This window comes from Motacilla alba, chromosome 1 (assembly GCF_015832195.1).
Source record: "Motacilla alba alba isolate MOTALB_02 chromosome 1, Motacilla_alba_V1.0_pri, whole genome shotgun sequence".
NCBI classification, from domain to species: Eukaryota; Metazoa; Chordata; class Aves; order Passeriformes; family Motacillidae; genus Motacilla; species Motacilla alba.
The window spans coordinates 5,245,542-5,268,976 of record NC_052016.1 but is presented as its reverse complement, the minus strand read 5'-3'; the positions used below and the strand labels follow the sequence as shown (position 1 = coordinate 5,268,976).

The 23,435-nt window shown below is 42.9% G+C and overlaps 1 protein-coding gene across 9 annotated transcripts in view; it reads right to left on the bottom strand.

The window, feature by feature from the left end:
- Positions 1-23,435, bottom strand: part of AGPAT3 (1-acylglycerol-3-phosphate O-acyltransferase 3) — an 86,137-nt gene that overhangs the window by 35,544 nt on the left and 27,158 nt on the right. For 4 of the 9 annotated variants that reach the window (XM_038150267.1, XM_038150253.1, XM_038150244.1 and 1 more), the window contains one exon: positions 12,101-12,221. The exons of 2 other annotated variants lie outside the window; for them this stretch is intronic. The gene's annotated coding sequence lies outside the window, so the exon portion shown is untranslated. Of the gene's footprint in view, positions 1-829; positions 1,761-12,100; positions 12,222-12,630; positions 12,650-22,063; positions 22,138-23,435 lie in introns of those variants that run through there. 3 more of the 9 variants (XM_038150258.1, XM_038150274.1, XM_038150284.1) reach the window with 3 other exon arrangements.

Genomic DNA, 23,435 nt, shown 5'->3' with positions numbered 1-23,435 from the left:
AGCAATGTCACACTCCTTGGGAAGTTCTCCAGGCACAGCCATATTAATTCCAATTCCAGCAAGCTCTTCCTTTTACAGTTGATGTGTATTTTTTCACTAAAGCCAGTCAACAGATTGTGTTTTGAAAAGTCACTGTTTGCTCCAGACAAGGTTCTCAAAAGTTTCAAGACTTCTTTTGGCTGAACATCTTGGACACATGTGGAGACACAGAGAAACAAGGCCAGCCCAGAAATGTAGTGCAGCCCTGCCCTGCTCCTACCCTTCCCAAACCCAGCCAAAACACCCAGGCACGTGTGGGCTCCTGGCTTTGCTGCTCACAGCCACCAAACTCCAAGGCCAGCTCACCCCCAAAGGGTAGAATCTTAATTTTCACCTGCCTGAATCCTCCCTTTTCCATGCTGAAGATGCATGTGTCCCACAAACACCCTAATACATGGTGAGCCTGTCAGCCTAATTTCCATGTTACATGCTGAGAGACAGCTGTGAGAACACTAAGAGCACAAAATAAGAGTGAAAGAGCCCTATAAAGGCTTGCAGGAAAAAATGGGAATACACAGTCACCACCTTGCCCAAGTGGCATCCTTAGCCACTATGCTCTCAGCTGAATAAAAACACAAAAATTCAGAAGGCAACAAAACCGAGCCCATAACAAGTAACAAGGGCACCAGAGCAAATCAGGGAAGATATCTACCCCAGCCACACATTAGTAAGCACACACCAGCCTTCCAGAGCACTTCAAAAAGGATCACCACTCTCCAGCTCACCCCAGGGAAGCACTTTAAAGGACAAGCCACCACCAGCACAGCTGCAGTACGAAAATCCAACTTACCAATACAAGTAATAGGCTAAAGCCAGGACAATCAGTGTGGCGCAGACTCCAGCTAATAAGCATATACTTGACTGGTTTACCAACATCTTCCCAATTTGTTATTGATTGATAAACAAAGAAACACAAAAAAAAAAAAAATAAAGGGGAGAAGAAATGGAACGGCAAAAACGCACGATGTGAGTCTTGGCTAGGAAAGCGAATCAGTCTTGACATGGAGGAGGGATTATAGTGACAAAAGCACATCGAGGTAAATCTGGAAGTGCTTCAGCTACTAAAACTGCCTGCTCAGCAGCCCGAAAAATCAGTCGGGTGTCCTTTCTACTACATGGCTTTGCACGCCACTGAACTAAAAAAGCCCCTCTTACCTCAAGAATGGAGGCATGAATGGGGCAGAAGTGGACTAATATTTAAAACAGGTAATACTGCTCAATAAATATTACAGTCAGGTGGTGTTGCTGGCAAGCCAAGCCTTTGCTCTAATCCAATAAGCTCCTTACAGGAAATTACCAGGCTACAATCACCCGGATTCGCTCGCGAGGTCGTGCGTGTGCTCAGCACGGCCACTCGACACTTTTTGTGTCTGCAGGACCTGACAAAGATTTTAACAGAATCTAGATCTCAGCACAAAGGAACCTCCCATCACGGGACCCAACAGATGACAATGGTGTTTCCTCTCTCTTCTCCCTGCTCCACAATCAGGGCTTTCGGAAGGCCTGAGCAGGCACGGTCCAGGAGTTTGGTTAACAAAAAGGAGATATCGGAGCCTGGAGAGGGGAGAAATGAGGTGGCAGCAGCTACAGCCTGTGCAGGAACACGGTGCTGATGGGGTGGTAAAGCTCAGGGCCCTGATGCCTCAAGTTTAGCTTTTATATTTTTCATATTCTGTTCTGCTTTAGTGTGCAAGTCTAGGCTTCACATTAGGCTATGGTGAGCTCTCTGCACAGAGCAGGGAGACAAAACAATTCCTTCTCTAGCTGGGGACCAAGGACAAATGATCCAAATCTCAGGCCCAAGAGCACAAACAACATGGACCGAAGAGAGAAAACAAGAAGGATGGGACTTCAAGGGCTAAAGCTGTAATTAGACAATTAGCTCCAATATGCTAATGGATCAGAACTTATAAAAGTGTGAAACCCCGTGACCTGTTGTCCATTTTGTGGCCATTTTGGGTTGTGCTGCCCAAGGTGGATCCATTGAGGCCTCAATAAATCCCTACTTTATTCTTTAGCTCTGTCCAGCCTCTGTCCTAGGTCAGCCTTCACAAGGCATCAGCCCCATCCAGATGCTCTGCACCATAATCTGGACAGTCCAGGTAAAGAGAGGCTTGAGGGCACATCTGTACCAGGACACAACAGCTGGACTGAAGAGTGATTCCCGTTTATCAACACAGCCCTCTGTGAAGATGCAGCATAACTCACCTGGTCAGAGTTAAGTCTCTAAAGGAACAAAATCCGAACAAAATTTAGCTTAGATACCAAAAATAAAATTTAAGTGGTAGTCACAGGCCCCTGACACTCCCATTTTTTGACTAAACTTCAGCAACAGCAGTAAAGAGAGCAAAGTCATGGTGTAAGCCCCTCTTAAAACCCTGACTGCCCTGGAGGTAGAGTCACATTAGAAGATTTCAATAAAGTTGAAAGAGGCAGCACAAAACCACTTAAGATGAAAAAAATAAGAACATTTTTACATTCAAAGAACAGACAACGCTTGGAATTATTTGGCCAAAAAGGAAAAAAAAAAAGGAGGCTGTGAATGTAAAAGTTACAGACAAACAGGAACTTTGATCTGATTTAGCAGAGCTGGGTAGAATAAGAATGTAAAAGCTGCCTCTGAGTTTAAAGCACACACAAATTAAATACAACATACTTCAGAAAGTGTGGTGAATAAGGGTCCAGTGGGAAACCAGGATAGAAGCACCACAGCATTCATAAAATAAAGGAAAATTTCAGGTGCTGTCCATGCACCAAGTCAATAGGTCCTCCTGTCCTCTTACATCCTGCACAAAGTCCAGGTCTGTTGAAAGACCTTTTGCAACCTCACCAAAGCTCAACCCCACTTCTCAAGCAACTCCAAGGTAAAAGTCTTACTACTATCTACATCTTTGTCAGTAAAGAAGATAGCTTGCAACTCAATTCCTTGCTTAGGAATAATCAGATTCTGTGGGCTCCAAAGGAATTTTTACTGATTGTGTTCCCCAATCCCATTTTGAGACTGGTCACACTGCTTCTGTTCTCAATTGCAGAAAGCAGGTTATATCAAATAACACCAAAATAAACCCCAAAGCCCAAGAAACAAACACACACACAGCTCAAAGATGACAGGAGGGTTTCAGACATGCAGAGTCACTAAACTGGCACTTGCAATGTTTTCATAGGTGAAGCTCAATCACCAGTTTCCAGGACTGCTGATCAATACTCTTCCAATGCACAACATTCATTAGAGAAAATGCACATAATGGATTATGACTGGGCACAGGACAGCATTGTGATTTTATAATGAAAACAGGACCCAAAGTAGCAATTATCAAGAGGCCTCATTTGGAAAAAAAAAAAATTACGATATTGGAATAATTGCCTATATTTGGAACAAGGCTTACTTGGTATATCTATTATAAAAGCTATTCTAAAATTATAGTGCTGGTATTCAAACAGCAATTCTATAATACCAGCCCTTACATAACAAACAGAAAAAGAGTTATCTAACAGAAGCCCTATTAGTGCAAAATTATTTGAGTAATAGGCCTCTTGCAATGTATAAAATAGATCAATGTTATGTAATTACAAAATGCTGCCAATCGTAGCCTCTGATTATTAAGAAAAAACCTCATTAATGTCTGCTCATCTCTAAGACTACATACAATGCTCCTCTTCACTCCAAGTGGTTGAATTTTCAAGACAAATGGGAATTCATCCTTTGTATTCAGATAAAAATAAACTACAAAAGAAACTTCAGGAGTGTTACATGCATTTGCACACCAAGCTGTGAAACCTAGGGAGCCACCTGCTAGACAGACTGGGTGAATCTGGAAAATGCTTTGTGGCACAGGCCCATCACTTGCTAAAACAGGGATGCAAAATAAAGGATACACTACAGAGTCTCACTTGTGAGATGTTATATGGAAAATTAAACACTTTGCTTTCTGGATGGAAAACTATGCAGGAAAAAAAAAATAAAGCCTCAAACACATGACAGAGAGTGAGCCAGGCAGGAGACATCTGTCTGCATGCAAATGTGCTGTGGCTGAGCAAGGAGAAACCTCTGCTGCTGCACAGAGTCTCAGCAAGCACAATATTCATGCCTGCAAGCCCCTGCCCAGGTTCAAAGCTTCCCTTTGAAGTCCTGAGCACTAATTGGGAAGAAATGGAAACTCTGTCTTCCAAGAAGGGCTGAGCTGCTTTAAATATCAGGTATTAAACACTGCCTTCTGCAGAAGAGGAGCAGTGTGATTTGCTCTCTGATTCACACTAAAGGAGGATCCCTGATGCAAGTGAATGGGCAGGGGCAGGAAAGCTCCTGGGGCTGTCTGGTGGCAAAGCCACCACCTCCTGAATGTGTGTGCCCAGAGACAAAGCCACCACCTCCTGAATGTGTGTGCCCAGAGGCAAAGCCACCACCTCCTGAACCAGTGTGCCCAGAGACAAAGCCACCACCTCCTGAACCAGTGTGCCCAGAGACAAAGCCACCACCTCCTGAACCAGTGTGCCCAGAGGCAAAGCCACCACCTCCTGAATGTGTGTGCCCACAGACAAAGCCACCACCTCCTGAATGTGTGTGCCCACAGACAAAGCCACCACCTCCTGAACCAGTGTGCCCAGAGGCAAAGCCACCACTTCCTGAATGTGTGTGCCCAAAGGCAAAGCCACCACCTCCTGAATGTGTGTGCCCACAGACAAAGCCACCACCTCCTGAACCAGTGTGCCCAGAGGCAAAGCCACCACCTCCTGAATGTGTGTGCCCACAGACAAAGCCACCACCTCCTGAATGTGTGTGCCCACAGACAAAGCCACCACCTCCTGAACCAGTGTGCCCAGAGGCAAAGCCACCACTTCCTGAATGTGTGTGCCCAAAGGCAAAGCCACCACCTCCTGAATGTGTGTGCCCACAGACAAAGCCACCACCTCCTGAACCAGTGTGTCCAGAGGCAAAGCCACCACCTCCTGAATGTGTGTGCCCACAGACAAAGCCACCACCTCCTGAACCAGTGTGCCCAGAGGCAAAGCCACCACCTCCTGAGAGCCAGCCTGGAGACAGAGCAGGGCTCAGCACATCCCCTTTGTTCATTTATGCCTCTGCCCCAGAGTTTGCTACAACAAGCTGTACTGCCAGGGTAGAAAAGATTAAATAGGATCATTTATTATTTTTAAGATTAATAAGTAAGTAAGAGGGACAGGCCAAAGCAAAGGCAAGTTTTCCCATGCCAGCGCCCTGCTATACTAATCCTAAAAAATCCCCAGAAGAGCATTTGCATGATCTCACCTGCAAAGGTACCTCCAAACCAGGAACTGCCCACAGCTTACCAGCAATGAAGAAAGGCAGCTCTAGAACTCAGAAGCAGAATATATGTCATGCAATTTTGACTTTATAGTCTCCAGTCTTTCTGACAGATCTGTGACAAGCGATAAAGACCAACCAGCCTCCTGTCACCAGGCTGACATTTGTCACATGGACAAAGACACCTTGTCTGTACATTTTTATATACACAAATTTTTCACCATTAAATTTTCCATGGTTTAAGCCTGGAAGGAGACAGAGGCCATGTGAAGAGTGAGAAGACAAAAATCACACTCATCCAAATCCAGATGTTTCAGATCTTCATCACAGGGGAGACAAAGAAGCAAAAATACCAACACCAATAGTAATGTTCTGCTGAGTGACTGTCACCAAGGCAGCTTCAGATAAAACCCACTGTTGTGCAGTCAAGAACAAATAATAGGTGAAAAATATGACCTGAAAATGCAGCAGGTACACAAGCAAACAGTTTCTCAGAAAGTTCAGTGAGCTGAACTGGCAGCCTGAATTACAGTGGGTGGGGAGCTGATCCTGCTCAGTGCATTCACACTGCTCGCACAGAGCTGTGCATCTCCTACCACAGCCCAAAGGGGGAAAAAGCAAGAAAGGAAGGGCTGTAGAGCAGGGCAGGAACCCACATCATCCCCTTCCTCCTTCTATGGGATCCAATTTCTCCTCTCTTGGATGTCACCCTGACTGCCATCAGCAGCGTGTTCATTCCTGAATAAAACATCTGTTCTTCTTTTGGATTATTTCACTGACAAATATTGCACAAGGCTGTTATCAGCCTGAATCCATAATTACCCCTGTGGTCAGATCTGTTTTTGCATATACACAAAAAGCAGGTACAAAGATAGACCAGACTTATCAAGCAGACTGATAGCAAAAACAAATATATGCTGAACAAGGTTTGATTGTTCTGTGTTTTCTGTCAAGATCACACCAGCCCCTTCTGGTCTCTGTACCAATACTGGCAGCAGCCACTCACCACACAACCTTTACACTGACCTCTTCACCCAACAAAAAAACCCCCTCAAAACCCCAAACAAGCCACCATAAAAAGAAAAAAAAAAACCTTCTCCTGTGTGAATTTGAAGATCACATTTTGAAGACAAAGCTGAACTGCATGTGCATAAATGTGCACTTTTGCTCGCGGTGAAATATTTATAAATTACAACCAGAATTCTTTACAAATGCAGTAGCCCACAACTCAAAAAAATTAACTTGTAAGTGGGAAGGCTGCTCATTGTGTAAATTCAGGCTTTTGTTGACCATTCAGCTGGGAAACTAAACAGCAGCCACTCTGTAAACATCCCATCTGACTTTAAAATCCACGTCAGACAAAAACCCTGAAAAGAAACATCTACAGCTCTCACCTTTTCTTAATATCTCCCATCTCCTGGGTGGCTTTGGCATTCTAGTGCTAAACAGGCCTCTAGCAGCAAATATAGTTAATTTAGGCCATCTGGATTCTGCAGAGCAGGGGACCCTTCTGTGGTAACACACAGTCTTTGGAATATGCTGCCAGCAAAGATCACAAACCCAGGACTGGTCAGCCCTGTCACGATTCAGTGTCCCTTGTTCAGCTTCTTCTGAACAGTGGCTTTTTAATGCAATGTTTGAGAGAGACATGACCTAAATACCCTTTCACTGAGGACTGCAGGAATCTCAGGAATGACTGGCCCACTAGAAATCCACACTTGCCTTCCACCAGCAACGTTCAGACAGCAACGCAGCTTATAGTGAAACTTTGGGAGTTTTCACAGATGCTCTCTTTATCATGGTCTCATGTTAAACTAGCTCTGACAGACCCAGACAAAAGGACATTCAAATATTCTGCCACTGTGAGTACTTTTCCAGTCCTACAAGTGCCACAAATACTGACACTAATCTGACCACAGGAGATCTCTCACCCAGCCAGGTGGACAGCTGCCTGTGTGGAAATTTCTGCATCTCCATACATTCCTCTGCATTGCTTCCATTTCTGTCAGAGACACAAAAAAAAAACCCACCAAAGCAGAGATTGTTTCCTGCTGGTACAGTTATAAAGTCCTGGAAGAAATGCAGAAGGTGAAATTACTGGTATAAAAGTGAGCACCCACTTCTCTTGGAGCTTGCTGCGTTTCTGAACAGCTTGACTGCCAAATCAAAAACTGCTCCCCATCACTCGAAAAATTAGAAGCTAATTAGTAAAGAGAGGTGTTCACTGTACCAAAGCTTCATATTCAAAAGACCCTATGTGCCAAACTGGAATTATGGATGTCACAACTGCTAGCTTGGCACTGCTCTTCAAAAGCTCCTCAGTCGGGCTGAGTAGCAGTTTGAGAAGCAGCATTTATGCTCTTGTGATTCATTTTTATCTGCCAGAATAACCCTCAGCTCATCTGCAATTATATGCCCAAAAAAATCAGATATTCAAGGGTATTACAAACTGCCTGCAGTTCAGTGCAATGTGGTAATATAGGACACATTTATAGACAATGAGTCTGGCAAACCAGACTAGCTTCATTTAAAATAAACAAACAAGCAGCCTGGTCTGTTTACCAGAACTAATCTAAAATAATCAATACTTCCCAAATCATGACATAGAACAAAAAACTTAATGCTATTTACACAGCAATGTATAATTACTTCTTGAATCTGCAGATTTTGTTCACTTTTAAGCCCATTAAACATGAACTACTTTTTATTAGTTCTATTTAAATTCTTTTTACCTTAACTGTAATAAACCAGATTTCTAAATAACTGGAATAATTGAAACTTCACTGCCTTAATCAGAAGTATTTTACTGTCAGTAAGTTCATTACTTCCAGGCAACTGGGGAGCTTTTTCTATGCCTGGTTTGACTGACTGCTCATAAGCTTCTCCTCCCAGGCACTACTACAGGCTCACTAAACTCAAGCTTAAGGTCAGCACGTCCTCAAGGTTTGCTTGTGTAACTGCTTTTGCAGTTATTACTCATCCCACATCTCTACCAACAAGATATATCTTAAGCTAAACTGTTGGTTTGAGGTTTTTTGTTTAGGTTTGGGTTGGGTTTTGAGGTGTTTTGTATTCTATAAAGTAGATAATTTCAGTAGACATTAGGGAACAGCTAACCCAGGACACACAGGACAGTAATAAGAGGCATTATTACATCTTCAGCACAGGAAAAAGAACTGCACAAAGTGATGCTTAGGCATTTTGTTCCCATCCTGCAACATGGATCCAAATTATCCAGATGACTTTGAAATGAACAAGTTGAAAGCTCACAAAGCCATGGCAGAGAGCATCCAGAAGTGACCTGCAAAATGCCCCAGCACAGCCAGGTCCTGCAGTGCCACGAGGGCCCAGCAGCCACATCACCAGCTCACACTGCCCTGAGCCTCTTCCCTCTGTCCTCTTCATGCATCCCAAGAAGGGCCTCGTTCAGCTTTTAGAGGGTGTCCCTCATCAGCCCTTTGCAATCACACTTTGGTCGTGCAACCTTTAACTCCTCAGTCTCAGGCTGATTGACTCTTGTGCATCACTTACCCCATTAAACTTTGTGGAAGGGGTTTTACAGTGACTTCTGTGAGAGCCAGAGAGATATTTGATAAGAGGATCCATGTTTACCCCGAAAGAATTTTCCACCAAGGTCGTTGACACAGAAACCAAGAAAGAAAGAAGGATAAATAAGAGAAACCTGCAACTGCCTATCCCAATAAGCACTTTGTTTGTCTCTCGTGACCAATGAGTAAAGTGCAAACTTACAGTTTCGTAAGAATGTATAAAAACTGTTTGAAGCCTTCTGAAAATGGAGTGTGTTGCTTTGTATTGTCTCCATCTCAACTACAACAAAACTCGGAACACCACAACCAAGAAGGAAAGGGAGGTTCTTTCCAGAGGGAGACACAGGTGCAGAGACTGGGCAAATGAAGCCTTGAATCCAAAGTGGCCTGGCTGCTAAGGCACAGTAATATTGTCCTGAAGCACATCCTGTGACAGTATTTGTATTTAAATCTGTGCTTTCTGTTGCTTTGGAAAGTACTGCCAAAGGTCCTGAATGTGCGGCCTTCACAACTTCCACGTGTGAAAACAATTGCTCCCACAGCAACTCTGGCATTTTCAAAACAATTATGAAAGAGTAAATGCCATTATGGCTTCTAAGCAAGCACTTTCAGCTTGGATTACTTTTTTCTTCTCAAAATAAACATCCCCAGGAGATCAAGTTTGGTCCTTGAGCTCCACCAGCAGATGCTCCCTTCCTCAAAATAGAAGGGGCAACAACTCAGTGCCTATTTATTAAAAACAGATAGGGGAGAACATTACTTCTGCAAGTCGTGCAAAACTGACTCTGCCTAAAAACTACACCAGACCAACAGCCAGGATCACACCTCTGGGAGCAGCTTCTCAGAGCATCACTCTGCCAGTGGAGAGGCCTGTCTTACAGGCTTTGAAACCTAGCCACAGCCTCCACACTGGTAAATTAAATATGAAAACAGGGACTGTAACTGGTCTCCCAATATACTTTACATTTCACCTCGCTTGAACTGTAGAAACCTTTGAAACTGTGACTGCCATGACTGCTTTTGTGAGCTGCTTTCAGGTCTAGCCTGATGAATCCAAAGATTACTTTGTTTTTCCTTTTTGTGGTCTCAACTAAGTTTTTATGAAAATTGACTTTTCCAGCAATTTCTACAAATTATAACATTGATAGGTCTGAGAGCACAGAATCACAGGATGGTTTGAGCTGGATGTGACCTTAAAGATCATCTAGCTCCAACTCCCCTGCCATGGGCAGGGACACCTTACACTATCCCAGGTTGCTCAGAGTCCCATCCAACCTGGCCTTGGACACTTCCAGGGATGGGACATTCACAGCTTCTCTGGGCAACCTGTGCCAGGGCCTCACCACCCTCCCAGGGAAGAATTTCTTCCCAATATCTGATCTAACCCTGCTCCCTCTCAGTGTGAAGCCATTCCCTCTTGTCCTGTCACACCAGGCTCCTGTAAATAGTCTCTCTCCATCTTTCTTGCAGGCTCTCTTTAGGCACTGGAAGGCCACAATAAGGTCACTTTTTCTTTTCCAGACTGAACAATCCCAATTCTCTCAACCTTTCCCCACACTGGAGGTGTTCCAGCCCTCCCATCATCTGGGTGACAATCAAGAAAGTGAAGGCTGAGGGAATTGTTCAGGGGGTTGTTCAATCCATGCAGCTTCCAGCACGGCCATTCACTTCACTCAGAAAACATTTAATTTCCAGATTATTCCTCAGGTTCTAGTGACCCACGACAGGACACCCAGGCAGCACCACACAGGTAACAGGCCTGGCATCCTGCAGGGCTGGGTATGAGAAACTCACATTTTTCTCTTCTCTGAACAGAAGCACAGCTTGAGAATTCTAGAGCTGTCACAATTCAAAATCTTGCTTCCCCCCCCCCCACCCCAGCATATTTTAGCTTCTCAGTAACTCATCAATGGCCTTTTCAAGCCTTACACACGAAGAAAAGCAAAGATTGCAGCCATGTAAGTTGAAAAGTATCCTACAAAACAGCAACTAGATAAAAAAGGGCTTTCTTGTGTTTCTGGGGCATTGCTCCCACACCAGTGTCAACGAGCACAGGCAAAAACATTTTACACAACCAGTTTTGAAAGCAGCTGGTTACCATGACACTGGGACAAGGCTACTTTAATAAATCAACTACTGGGTGTCCCTCCACACACCCAAGCTGCAGGCAGTCAGCCAGGTTCAGCTGCAATGGCTAATTTTGGGGGTAAAATTTTTGACCCGAGGATATTTTGGCCCTGCAGGAAGTGTCTGTTTGCCCACCTGACGAGCTGGGATCAATGCTTTCACTTCCCTTACAGCAGGAAAATGTACACCTTAAAAGGATGTAACTTTGCACAGGGTCAGTACATGCCCTTAACACAGACTGTGGCTGTTCCAGAATGTGCTGCTCTATGAAACAAAACAGCTTTTCTCAAAACAGCTTTGAGAAATATCTCACAGAAATCAGCATTTTTAGGGAGACTACTTGTGCTACAATAGACCTCGAAAGGTGATAGAATACCAAAGCAATAATTCAAGTCTTTGCAGAACCACCAAGATTAAATTATTTTCTTACAAAAAAAAAAAATCTACTAATAGCCCCTGAAGGGGCAGGGTATCAGAGATCACCATTAGAATGTCAACATCTGACAGTAACCACAGGTTTTAAGATCCTGTCCTGAAAAAAACCTGCTCCACTGCTGTGCCAGGAGGGTCTCAGCAGCTTTCCACTTGCCCTGTCACTGTTTGTAGGACAGACCACAAAAAAAAGTAGGAAGCTTGCTGAGATACTTAACATTTTCATAGCCAGTTACTGGATAAAATTTCAAGATGTTCAGATTAAAGGCAGCCTAGGATGACCCCAGTGAGCACTGATGAGATTTCTATGAACCCCATCAAGGAGGTCCTTCAAGTACTGTAAGGTTTTAGTTCCCCTTCTTCTACATTTAAGGAAGGAGGAGACAGGTAAGTATTTCTGGAGTCCCAGGGAGGTTTATTTGTGGTTCAATCTCTGCTACAATGATCACCAGCAGACACAGCATACACGAGGCAGCAGCAGCAACAAGCTCAAGTGCTGATTTCATTCCTAAACTAAAATTCTCTGAGTGGGAGCCATCTACACCTCTCCCAGCAGTTCATGCAGCTCTATGAAAAGAACAGGATTTGCACACCCGTTTCCCCCCTCCCCCAAAAGCATATTGCTACAGACAAAACACAAATACAGAAACGTGGGGGAAGATTTCTTTCTTACCACCACCACTGGGGACCACTTCTGGCACCTGGCAACACTCAGAGCAACAGGAGAATCCCCATCTCCTCCCTCCAGGGAAGTACCACTGCTTATGTCTCAAGAGATTTGCTTTCTCATTTGCCTATAAGCAAAAAAGACATTCTCCAGTGAATGAAGGTAACAATATTTTGTTTAGAAGCAAAATGCAATGCAAACAAGCAGCTGACGACCCAGGTAATGAATAACCCAAACACTTCTTAGTAAAATTATGAGTCTTTTTTCCTTTCTCTGAAGAAAAAAACAAACCCTACTTGATCCTTCTTCACATATATATTACTACACTCAGCTCCACAGGTACCAACTACTGTTGCTTTCAGAGGGATTAACTGGCACATATCTATGAAATAAAAAGCAAGGGTTCCAAATTTACCACTAATAGTGAAATTGCAGCTTCTATTCAGACAGGAGCAAGGGCTTGCATACATAAGAACTAGCCTACTTTTCTTGGCTTTACTAATCAGCATAACAAAAGGTTATTTTATTTCTCTTACCTCCAAACCCTGTCTTGAGAGAAGTTACTGAAAATGAAGCAGAAGCAATTATCTGCTCTGAGAGCACACAATTAATCCCTATATTTTATTAAGAGTGTTTTTTATGATCCTCAAGCAATTAAGCTAATCATTATTTAATTTTAGATTACTGAACTGGAGATTTACTTCAGACACAAGCTCACTTTCCACATAATTTAGTCTCAGTAATTAGAGATGTACTTTACCCAGAGGTGGCTTGTTTAAAGCATGTTATCTAATTTCACAAGCCTCACATCATGAAAGTTTCATGCAGAGATCTACAACCCAAACTTCAAAACTGAGAAAAGCCCCGAAGACACTCAGATTTACCAGACTGCAAACCTGTTTTCCCTTAAAAAAAAAAGAAAAAATGTTCTCCAAACATGTGCCCAGCAAGTTAATGTATCACAAAAGCTTACACAAAGCATTTCTATAACCCACCACTCCTCTAGCAAGCTGTTAGAACCAAGAGTGCTCCTCTCACACGGATGACTTCGTTTATAACTTAATTTAACCAGGATGCAAAGTCTGCAATATAAATGTTTGATTGGGACACCCAGCAGGTACCTGCCACAGAATGTAACCAGTGATGAAACACTGAAGAGAATTTTGTGACAGAATTCTGAAACACTAAAGAATTCTGTGACAGTGTTACCAGAGGAACAGAAACAGGGACCAGACAGGTGGGTTCATACTGGGCCTGGACATGATGCCATTGGAAAACTGCTCCATTCCAACCTACTTCAGACAAAACTGTGTTCTAGAAATCAAACTGCACCAGGAAACACCAGTTACCCTGGACACTCCAACCCACCCAGCTCAGCTTTTGTTCTGCAGACAGTTAATGCCAGTCCATCCAGGCTGGGACATTGCCCAAGGCCAGTTTTATGTCAAAACACATTTCTGGCTTTTGGAAGGGCATCACCTCCCACCACTGCCATTAAAGAGAAGGAAAACATGGCCAGGCAAATATTTGAAAAACACACAGTGCTTTTTGCAACTTTTTGCCTTCTAAATCATCCAACAAAACCAACACATGCAACTGCTCATTCAATTCAAAGTCAACTATACTTAAATCTCTAAAAACGCAGAAGATGCAGATTCATTTCAAGATTTTAGTGCCAGTACTTTCACAAACCAGTTTGACTTGCCACCTGTAAGAAAGGCTGCAGAACTCCTCAACAGCACATTAGAGTTCAGCAAAGACTGACAAAGAAGAATCAGAACATGAAGCTACAAGGAGATCATAACAAGACAGGTTGGTTATTGGGAGTGCGTTCAAAATAAATCCAAGTAAGTCGCAGCTATCTGGATATTCAACAAACATACTTCTCCATGTGGTGTCACATCAAAAGTGTTAACTTGGAGACAGAGGAATTGTGACAGCAGTAGATTCTGCCCAAAAGAGATGGTGCCTGACAGCACAGAAGGAAAAATCTGCAGGCTTCTTGGAAGTAACTGATGAAAAGACAAACTCCAACAATCAATCTTCTAGTTCATTTTTAACTGATTAATGGCTTGCATACAAAAAAAAAAAAAAAAAAAGAGTAATTATGGCAGCTGGTGACAAAGCTGGGAAGCAACCTGAACATGAGGGTGCATTGAGGTGTTAACACCACAGGCACCGTGGCCATGAAGAATGGAGCCACAGGACTGGGATGCAATTGCTCCTCCTAAGACAGTAAAAACAACAACTAGGAAGGGAAATAAACCACTTCAAGCAAAAAAGGCTGCTGAAACCAGAACAAACAGGTATCAGCTGGTCCAGAGTTAAGTTCAGCCTTGAACCCTTGAGAACAGCAAATCTCTGGGAGAAGCTTTTGGGGACAATAAACCAGCATGCTTAAGGAAGCCCTATTATGACACATTGCCAGCTTTCCTTAGCTCTGACTGGTTTTGTAGCTGTTCCATCTAAATATTCATCAAAGGGTCTATGAAAGTATCACCAAAAGCAGGTGGTTCAGCTGTCAGTGCTGGTGGGGAAGGTGATACTGTGAATTACAGAGCTGGGGGGAAGCTAGCTTATAGGCTAAACGATAAAAAATTACCATAATATTCCTGCATACCTGTATGACAAATACTGTTAAATTTAAAATAACAACATTAGCCATTTTGTTTTCATTAAAATCACAAGTATGGCAATAAAAAGTGTTCATTAAAAGAGCTCAGCAAGTCACGAGCAGCATCTCATCCTGCCTCCCATTATCCCACAACAAAGGGATCCCTAAAATCAATGCAACACAAGCTGAGCTGCTCCTTGGAGCAAGCACATTCCCTGGTCCTGAAGCAATTCTTGAAAACTTCCTCCATGGGCTATCAAAAGGATCTTTGCCATTTTCACTGCCTGTGCACAGCAAGTCTCATGCAGACATTTTAGTTAAACTGATAAAACTGAGGTCAAAGTTCCCAGAATTAAAGAGTGCAACTGGTAAGAGAATAATTTCTGGTTCAAGACTGAAGCACAGCAATGTTATGCAAGAGAACAGGATCTGAAAGCAAGCTTTGATCTGGCACTGTTTATTGTACTGCTGCTGGCTAAGAGGTTCCTGAGCCCCAAAGAATGAGAAAGAAGCTCTTCCCATTTGAGAGCCTCACCTTTCTCACTTGGGAAAAAAAATGTATTGATATATATATATATATATATATACACACACACACACACACACACACACACACACACATATATATATATATATAAAACACTATGTACTGGACACTGCAAGCTGCATCAAATTGCTTTTCTGATGTCTTCTAAAATGGAACAAACAGATTTAGGCAGTACATTGAGGATGAGAGTCACATTTAAGCATACACGCACAAGTATTTTTCCATTTCAAAACAGTCCTGCAATTAAATATAAATGTGCATGCACTTAAACACAGTTTCTTTCTTGCACAGTACCTTGTACTGAATTCAATATAACCTTCAAACCCATGTTTCCATTAGCTACTTTGTGATACCACAGCTCTGAAAATATTCTCAGTGCTCCAACAATCAAGGCATACAAGACTCTAAAGTGGCCATTCACAACTCTATCTTCAGCATCATCTCACAAGGAGAACATTTCATTCCTTTCTATTTCCTCCACCCTTTCTTTTCTTATTCTTAAATAATTCATTAAAACTACTGAAAGTATTTTCTGGTCAGCTTTCTTCCTCACTACAGGAAGCATCAATATCTTTAAATCCCTGGTTCCCCTAGTTCCACAGCTTGGTTACCCTCCTGGTTCCCAAAGGCCATATATTCTACATAATAACCTGATATTGATGGACTAATGTCAGGGGGAAAAGGGGGAGAAATGATAATGTATTTTTAATCACAAGCTGAATTTCTCCCTAGATAGCAAAGCTGATTTCATGGCATGCCCCTTTCTCAATGTCTTATGGAATCATCCATCACTGACAGAATGACTTCAACAAATTCCTTCCTGCTACCATCCTACAACTATGACCATCACCTCTCAGAAAGAGAGCCCCTAAAAACAAAACACTGCCCTAAAGATAACTGGAAATGATTGACTGGAAGGTGCTTTCAGAAAAAGAAGTCTTCACTCACAGCACGAAAATCAGAGAGAAGGTCAGTAAGTTATGATGGGTGTACAACAACAATCAGAAGTGGTTTCCCCCCCTCATAATCCATAACTGACCTATGAACCTTCTTGCCACAGCTGTCAGAGGTAGTGTACATAGAGAGAAAAGAGAACTGGAATCCTGAATGACACAGAAATGACAGAGCAAATACCAGCCAGTCTGTTGACTGTAAATCCTTCAGTAGGGAAATCCATTGTAAGCCAGGCTACTGACCTAGATGGACCAATGGCAGACAAATTCTCTCCTTCCCAAGATGGAAATTAGTCTTCTTCAGCAAAAAAAGCTATTCATTTTCCATTGCAACTTGCAACAAAACCCTTCATTTTTGAGCTCCTCTCAAAGACAAGCAAGAATGAAATGGGTGAATGTATCTGCAGCCTCATAATTCCACAAAGTTCTGTGTTCACTCATCAGGAAAACCTGAGCACCAGCAGCCCATCAGTTTCATCCAACTCTGTCCCTAACCATGTGGAGCCAGGGTTGTGATGGATAACCATCCTGGAGCAGGTTCGGCTGTGGCAGCCTAAAACATTACTGCCCCCTCTCATCCATCCCAGCCTTCTGCCAGGGATCACTGCTCCACAGCACCCACCTCAGCCGCGCCGATCCACAGCACAGAGTGTCACTTTAACCCCCTGATGAAGGTGGGTTCTTACCATCATTCATTTTTTAGAGGGAAACTGCTGTGTTATTTTCCAGCTGTGAACTGCAGGGGCTGAAGCGGCTGCACATGGTCCTCTCTGCAGTGGTTGGCAACACCTGGAGGAGGTGATGTCTGAGGTCACTGCAGCAGGTTTGATACAACTCAGGTCCAGCTTGAAAGAGGTTGAATTATTCTTGGTGAAGGAGGCTGTAATCCTCCCGTTGCTAGAGCCCAGAATCAGGGTAAGTCCTGAGCAGGTTAACTCAGTAGAGCACCTACAGTGCTGGAAACTTTCATCTCACTCCGAGTTTGAAATGGGACAGAATTTCAAATACAGGACAGGAAACCATGGCCATGTGAAAATGAAGCTGGGAAACACACAGCTGCCCTAAGCACCAGGGCAGAACATCTTTGAACCAGGGGAAGTGTGCCCTGTCCTGGGAAATCGAATCCCAGGTTCAGTCCAGACAGATTTAGTCCCAAGAGTAAATTCTTACAGCCTGGCAATTTCTTTCAGCCTGGTTACCTCTGAGGTTTTCCCATGACTTACCCCAGATTAAAGGCCTACATGACAAACAGCATAAGAGAGTAAGTGTAAGAGGGGAATTTGAGCAGGCTTAGCCAAGGTTCCTGCATTTCCTTGTGTTTGGGAATGCTTGGGGGTTCAGATGGGTTTATTAATGAAATTTAAATAGTGAATAAATCTTGAATGTTGATGCAAGCTCATCCATAAGTTGCCTAAACTGACTTCTGGGAAGAAGTACACTCTGAGACAGGACCTAAATTATTTTTTTAAATGACCACTAATCGTACAATTTTTTTTCTTCTTATTGCAATATATAGTCTGTCACTTCCAGAGTAATTCCAAGAATCACTTTTTTTCTTTTAAACACTGGAATATTCTTTTCCTTAGAATAAGCCCATTATAGAAAATGTTTTAATAGCAGAACACAGAGCTATGTAAAGCACCACAGCTATGGAAAGCCTTCCACAGAATCAAGCAGAGGTGTTGTAATCAGCACTGAAATACTACTGAGCAAGACCTGAGTGGAGTGAGCGTGGGACACATACACAGGAGTGATCTGCAGAGTAAGGGATAAGCTTAACTTGCTAATTTCTCCCACTCTTTCACTTTGTCTTAAATAACAAACAAAAAAAATCAGTTGCAAACATCCTTCCTCTGGCTTCCATCCTTCCTCATCATTTCCTCTGGCTCACCAGCACATCTCTTTCAGCACAGTGGTCCTCTGCCAGCTTCATTTTGTGCCCTGCCTCAAACCCTGGGGCTGAGGGTCCCTGGACTGCCCCCAGGTGCTGCATCAGCTTTTCTCCTAATGCTGTGATGTTTTCTTTGGTGTGCAATAGATTTATAGGTAGCTTTTAGGGCTGTAGGTCTTTAAGTGGACTTCAGTCAGGAAAAGAATAAGATTATTCTTCATAATTACCCAGTAACAAGAAGCAATTGATCATTAACTTTCATGCTCTGATCTTCCACGAGCAGACTTTCCAGTTACTCCAAATTAATCATTTCCTTAGGAACTCCCAGGCAAAGGTAACAGGAAGGAGCTGTCTCATGGGATTTGAGAACTGCAGGCAATCTTTGGCAGAAATACCTTTCCTTTACCAGCTTTGAATCCGCAAGGTTCCAAAATGAAAATCTGCAGGTGACGTGGCAGTGACATCAGGATTAAAACTCTCAGCCACCTGTACATCCCAGCATGCCAGACTCACATCACCTTGAGCCTTCCCACACCCTTTTCCAGCCTACTTTCAGCCCCCTTTAGCAAGAGGCTGTCACCAGGGTCACAAGTCAAGCAGGCTTGGCTAAAAATATCCCCCAGCAGTGTCCCTGGTCTGCCTCACTGTCATCCACCTCACCCTGGACATCATCCAAGAGACACTCACATCCCAGCACTGGGCACAAACCGCCGTGAAGCTCAGGGATCCTCCTCCTCCTCCTCAGGAATTACTTTACTGCCCCTGGTTAGATTGAACTAACTCGCAATATTTGTTTAGTCACTAGTCATAATTCAAGTTCGAGTGAAATTAAAAGGCTCTAGAATGGCAATCTAGTTAAGAACTTTAATGAAGTGCACTTTAGATATAAAATCTATTATAAAGCACTTAAACTAAAGAAGGTTGCTCCCTGTCCTTAGCACTCTGCACTAAGAAGGTAAAAGTCTTTTAAAGAAACCTTTAAAATTCTGAACTGCCACAGGTAAGATCTGAAGAGGCAACAGTGAAACAAGCTGCATTTACTATCATATCTCATTTCAGGATGAAACAAAGAAAAAACAGTTTAATACACCTCAATCCTGAGAAAAATAGTATTATTCTTTGTTATGAGTGAAGTCATTTCATAGTGAATGAGATGGTAATTGTGAATGCATCACCTGTTCAGGCTTCTCAGAAAAATTATACATCTGCATACTCATACTATAGATATTCATACTCATACCAGGGAACAGTGTCTAACAATAAAATGATGATAAAAAATTCAAAATACAATCTTCAATAGAGCTAACAGTGGAGGGAGAGAAGGCCAAGCTCATCTTCTGTGGGGGGACCTGTACACTGGAGTTTTGAACCATCTTTTTTCCCCATGTTTACACAAGGAAAGTTTTTTAATACGATCTTAATAGCATTTTTAATTAACCAGAAATATACATAAATAATAGATTTCCAGAAGCCTGATGAGGCTTGCCATCTAAAATAACAAAGTAATTAATTCCTAGGAGGAAGCATTGTCTTTACACTGCCCTTCCTTGGTCAAACACAACGAGAGAGTAAATTTGGTTAAGAGCAGGGAGTGGGGGGGAAAGGAACCAAGTCAAACAGAAGAGCATGCAGCTGAGGAGACAAAAATACTTGTGATCAAAGGGTGACACAGCATGGGTGTTTTATTAATCTTGCAGAGCCCAGGGAGCAGCTCTGCCAAGGGTCTGTCCACGCTCCTCCCCATGCCACCCCACTCCACCTGTGACAGGCAGAGAAATCCCCACCAGACCGCTCTGCCTGGCCAGCCAGGGCTGGCACGGGCCCCAGCTCAGCCCAGCCCAGCCCAACTGAAGCAGGTGCTGGCTATTTTTATGTCTAAACTGCACTTTACATCTGCCCTGTTCCCAAGTTCAAAGGGAGAAGCAGCCACAGCAACCCCCCCTGGGAATGCAGAGGGATGAGCTCCCGGCTCAGCCATGGAGGAAGGGGGCTGTGGATGAGCCCTGGAATGGTCTGCAGGAATGGGCTGCTCCAACCATCATAAACCAGCATCTGTCTGATGCTGCACAACCTGTGAGATGCCCAAAATCCCTGAGCCCTCATCCCCCTGCACCACAGCACCCACCCCTGACAGCACCATGAAATGGGGGTGAGCCTGAGCTGATCTCAGGGTGAGTGGATACTGAAATGTCTGCACAGTTTGTAAATAAAGGAGAGTGGCACTGAATTCATACATTTCAAAGGGCACTGAAGTAATAATCTAATCTTAAACTGATTTACAAGTGTTAACTGATTCACCAGTTCACTCTCACACTACAGATCTCAGAGTTCCCTATTTGGAACAGAATCAAGTGGCCAGGTATGTGCAAGGAATCGTGCCCACAGTTCATCCGCAAATTGAGAATTACTTGAAAATCCACTTCAAGTAAGTCATCCTCCTGCAACAAAAATCTCAGCTTCTAGGATTAGAAACCTTTTGGAAGATTATTCATTCCCTCATCTCACAGTTAAAAGGATGCCAGAATTACTATATCCCAGACTGTAGCTGAAGCCATTCAGTGAAAGCAGCTTTCCTATCAAGGGACCATCTTTCCAGTGAGATCCATTACATATCTCAGGGTTTGACTGAAGTATTTAGTATCCTTTTTTTTCCCCATAAACACAAGAGCTGAGCAGTCTTCTAATCTTTGAGATCATAAATGCCCAGCTTCCACAGCTGCAGTAATTAAACCAACTTCTCATTCCATTACCCACATCAAGTCTCTTCCTCAGCATCTGCTCTATTCCCACACTGCACTCTTCAATCAAATCGAGATAAGCTATTTTCTAAGATCAGCTGACTTGTCTGTCCCTCAAGACATCACCTGAGCCAAAAGGATTCTGAGCAGATATGATGCATCTTGCTAAATATCCAAAAGGTCTCTTCTAAAGGAGAAAAAAAAAAAAGTAGACGTCAATGCAAGTGGTTATTTTTAGCATCTGAGTTGTTCTATATTTATTCCTTTATGTCTTTCTAAAAGAAGCACAATCTCTGATGAAGTATTACCATAAAATACACCCTACTGGGAAGTCTGCTTCATGACTCCTGGCTACTGAGCACTGCAACAAGTACATCACACCACCCATTCAACCACACAGGATTAAGGCTGCACACAGAACAATGCTCCTTCAGTTCCACAGAAGTGCTTAAAACAACCCAAACCCAAAAACCAAGCCAACCCATCCACACAGAAAGCAAACTCCTCAGTATAATCTGTCATTCTGATGAGATGCTCTCTTCAGACTCAGGCTTAAAAACTGCCACTTTTATGTATTTCTAATTGTCTAATCCCCCCCAAAAAAACCCTCAAGACACCTTGTCAGTTACCTGTTAAAAACAACACAACCCAAAACCCCAAACTCCAGGGCACACCATACTTCAACAAACCCTTAAGGTAGCAGGAACAGCAGCAGCTCAGCTCATACAAATACTCAAACTACAAAAGACTACTTAATTTCTTCCTTATCCTCTTCCCTTACAGCTTTTACCTTCTTGCCCTGAAGACTCCTAGCCCTCCACCTCCAGTATATTTTCCCCAATAACCTTGTGCCTCTGATCTTATGCAAATTAGCTGAAGATTTATTTTCAAGGACAAGGTACAGTTAATCAAAGGTGTGGTGTGGCTTATTTGTGTGGGAAGGGATATGTCAAATGAACAGGAAAAGCAGAGCTGTGTCAAGGAACTTTCTGCTAGTTGCAGCAAACTTTCACAAAAAGAAGAAAACCGTTTAAGACAGGGTCTTACATTAACAAAACTGGGAAGAAAACTTGCATTTTGAAGCTAACAGTATTTTAATTTGCTGCTCTAGAAAGATAGCTGTTATCTAGCCACAGCTGTTTTAGATTTTTGCATTATGCTAGATCTCTCAACACATTCATTGAAACTGCAGGAGTTGGGATGAGGTGGGTAAAGACAATACATACCTCTGTGTGTTAACTTGAAACCTCTCTCTCCTCTGACCTTCAAGAACTCTGTTTTCCTTCCAGGCACTCCCTACCTATAAGACAGACATGTCCCATCACTCAGCTGTGCCCTGTAAGTATTTTACCAACTGGCATTACCTACACACTGACAGCTCTCTGACCCCAGGGTAACCACAAATGTTTGAGGGACTCCAGAGTATTGAAACCATGCTCAGCACACACTCTGATATCAGACAAAAAGATTTGGTCAGTGGCTGGTTATTGCTACCTTCATGCAGTGCAAATCACCCAAGTCAGAGATTTGGTAAAAGTGTGGATCTTCAAAAAGTAATACACTTTGGGAGTTAAAAACATACATGCCCTAATTACCTCAAGCTCAGACTGACCTTTGTATATTTGCCTACAAAGACCTTGCACTACTTAACTGTTGCACTATGGAAGCCAGAATGACTCCAAGTTAATGTAAAAACAAGCTGTTCTGAAAGCTTTTAACTGAGCAAACCCACCTAACTCTATCTTGTTGTGAAGTATTTTCCCTGCTGATTGAAATGTTTGCCATGTAGCTGTGATTTCATTTTAGTCTTCTGCAGAAAACTGAAGACAAGAAAATATCTAGTTTGAATTCAAGGACCGTCTTCTCATAGCAACATAAAATTCACCAAAAAAGGCAATTCTCTCACTGTTACTCCTCCTCTACTAACAAAAGAAAAGTTTCTTTATCACTGTAAAGTATCCCAAAGCAAGAAAGCAGAAGCATGCAAAACCTTAGAGAGAAATCAGAAGCTTTTTATCCTCTCTGATTATTAAAAACAAACAACAAAACACATACACTAAGCAAAATCAAGTTAGTTTTGCTTAGGGAAAGTTCATCTGTGGCAGAAGGAGCACATCTGATTTATTCTTATTTCCTAGATTAAAAGCTGTTTAGTTCACATGAAAATTCTGAGGCAGTTTGTCTATCTTTTGTGAATTAGATAATCCCTTTTTCAAAATGGATTAAATCCCAGAATAAGCACGTCAGGAGAAGTTTGTTCAGAAACCTGCCCTGTGAATGAAATGGGGTTTGCCTCTTGGCAATCTTCACTTTTCCTCTATTACTTAACGCCCCAATTAGCTGTTCTGTGGATTTTTTTTTAGCATTTGGGTGTCAAAGTGACCACATACAACCTGTGCACTGAAAAGCCAACACACAGGTATAGGCCATTTGTAATTACAGTTGCTCACACATCATGCTCAGCGCCCTGATGTGCTCCTCTGAGCAGACACCCTCCAGATCTGAGCTGGTTCCTCAACACAGGTCACAAACACAAAGCTCCCAAGGACACAAAAAACTCAGGAGTCACTCCCTGGACCAGCCATGAGCACACAAGGG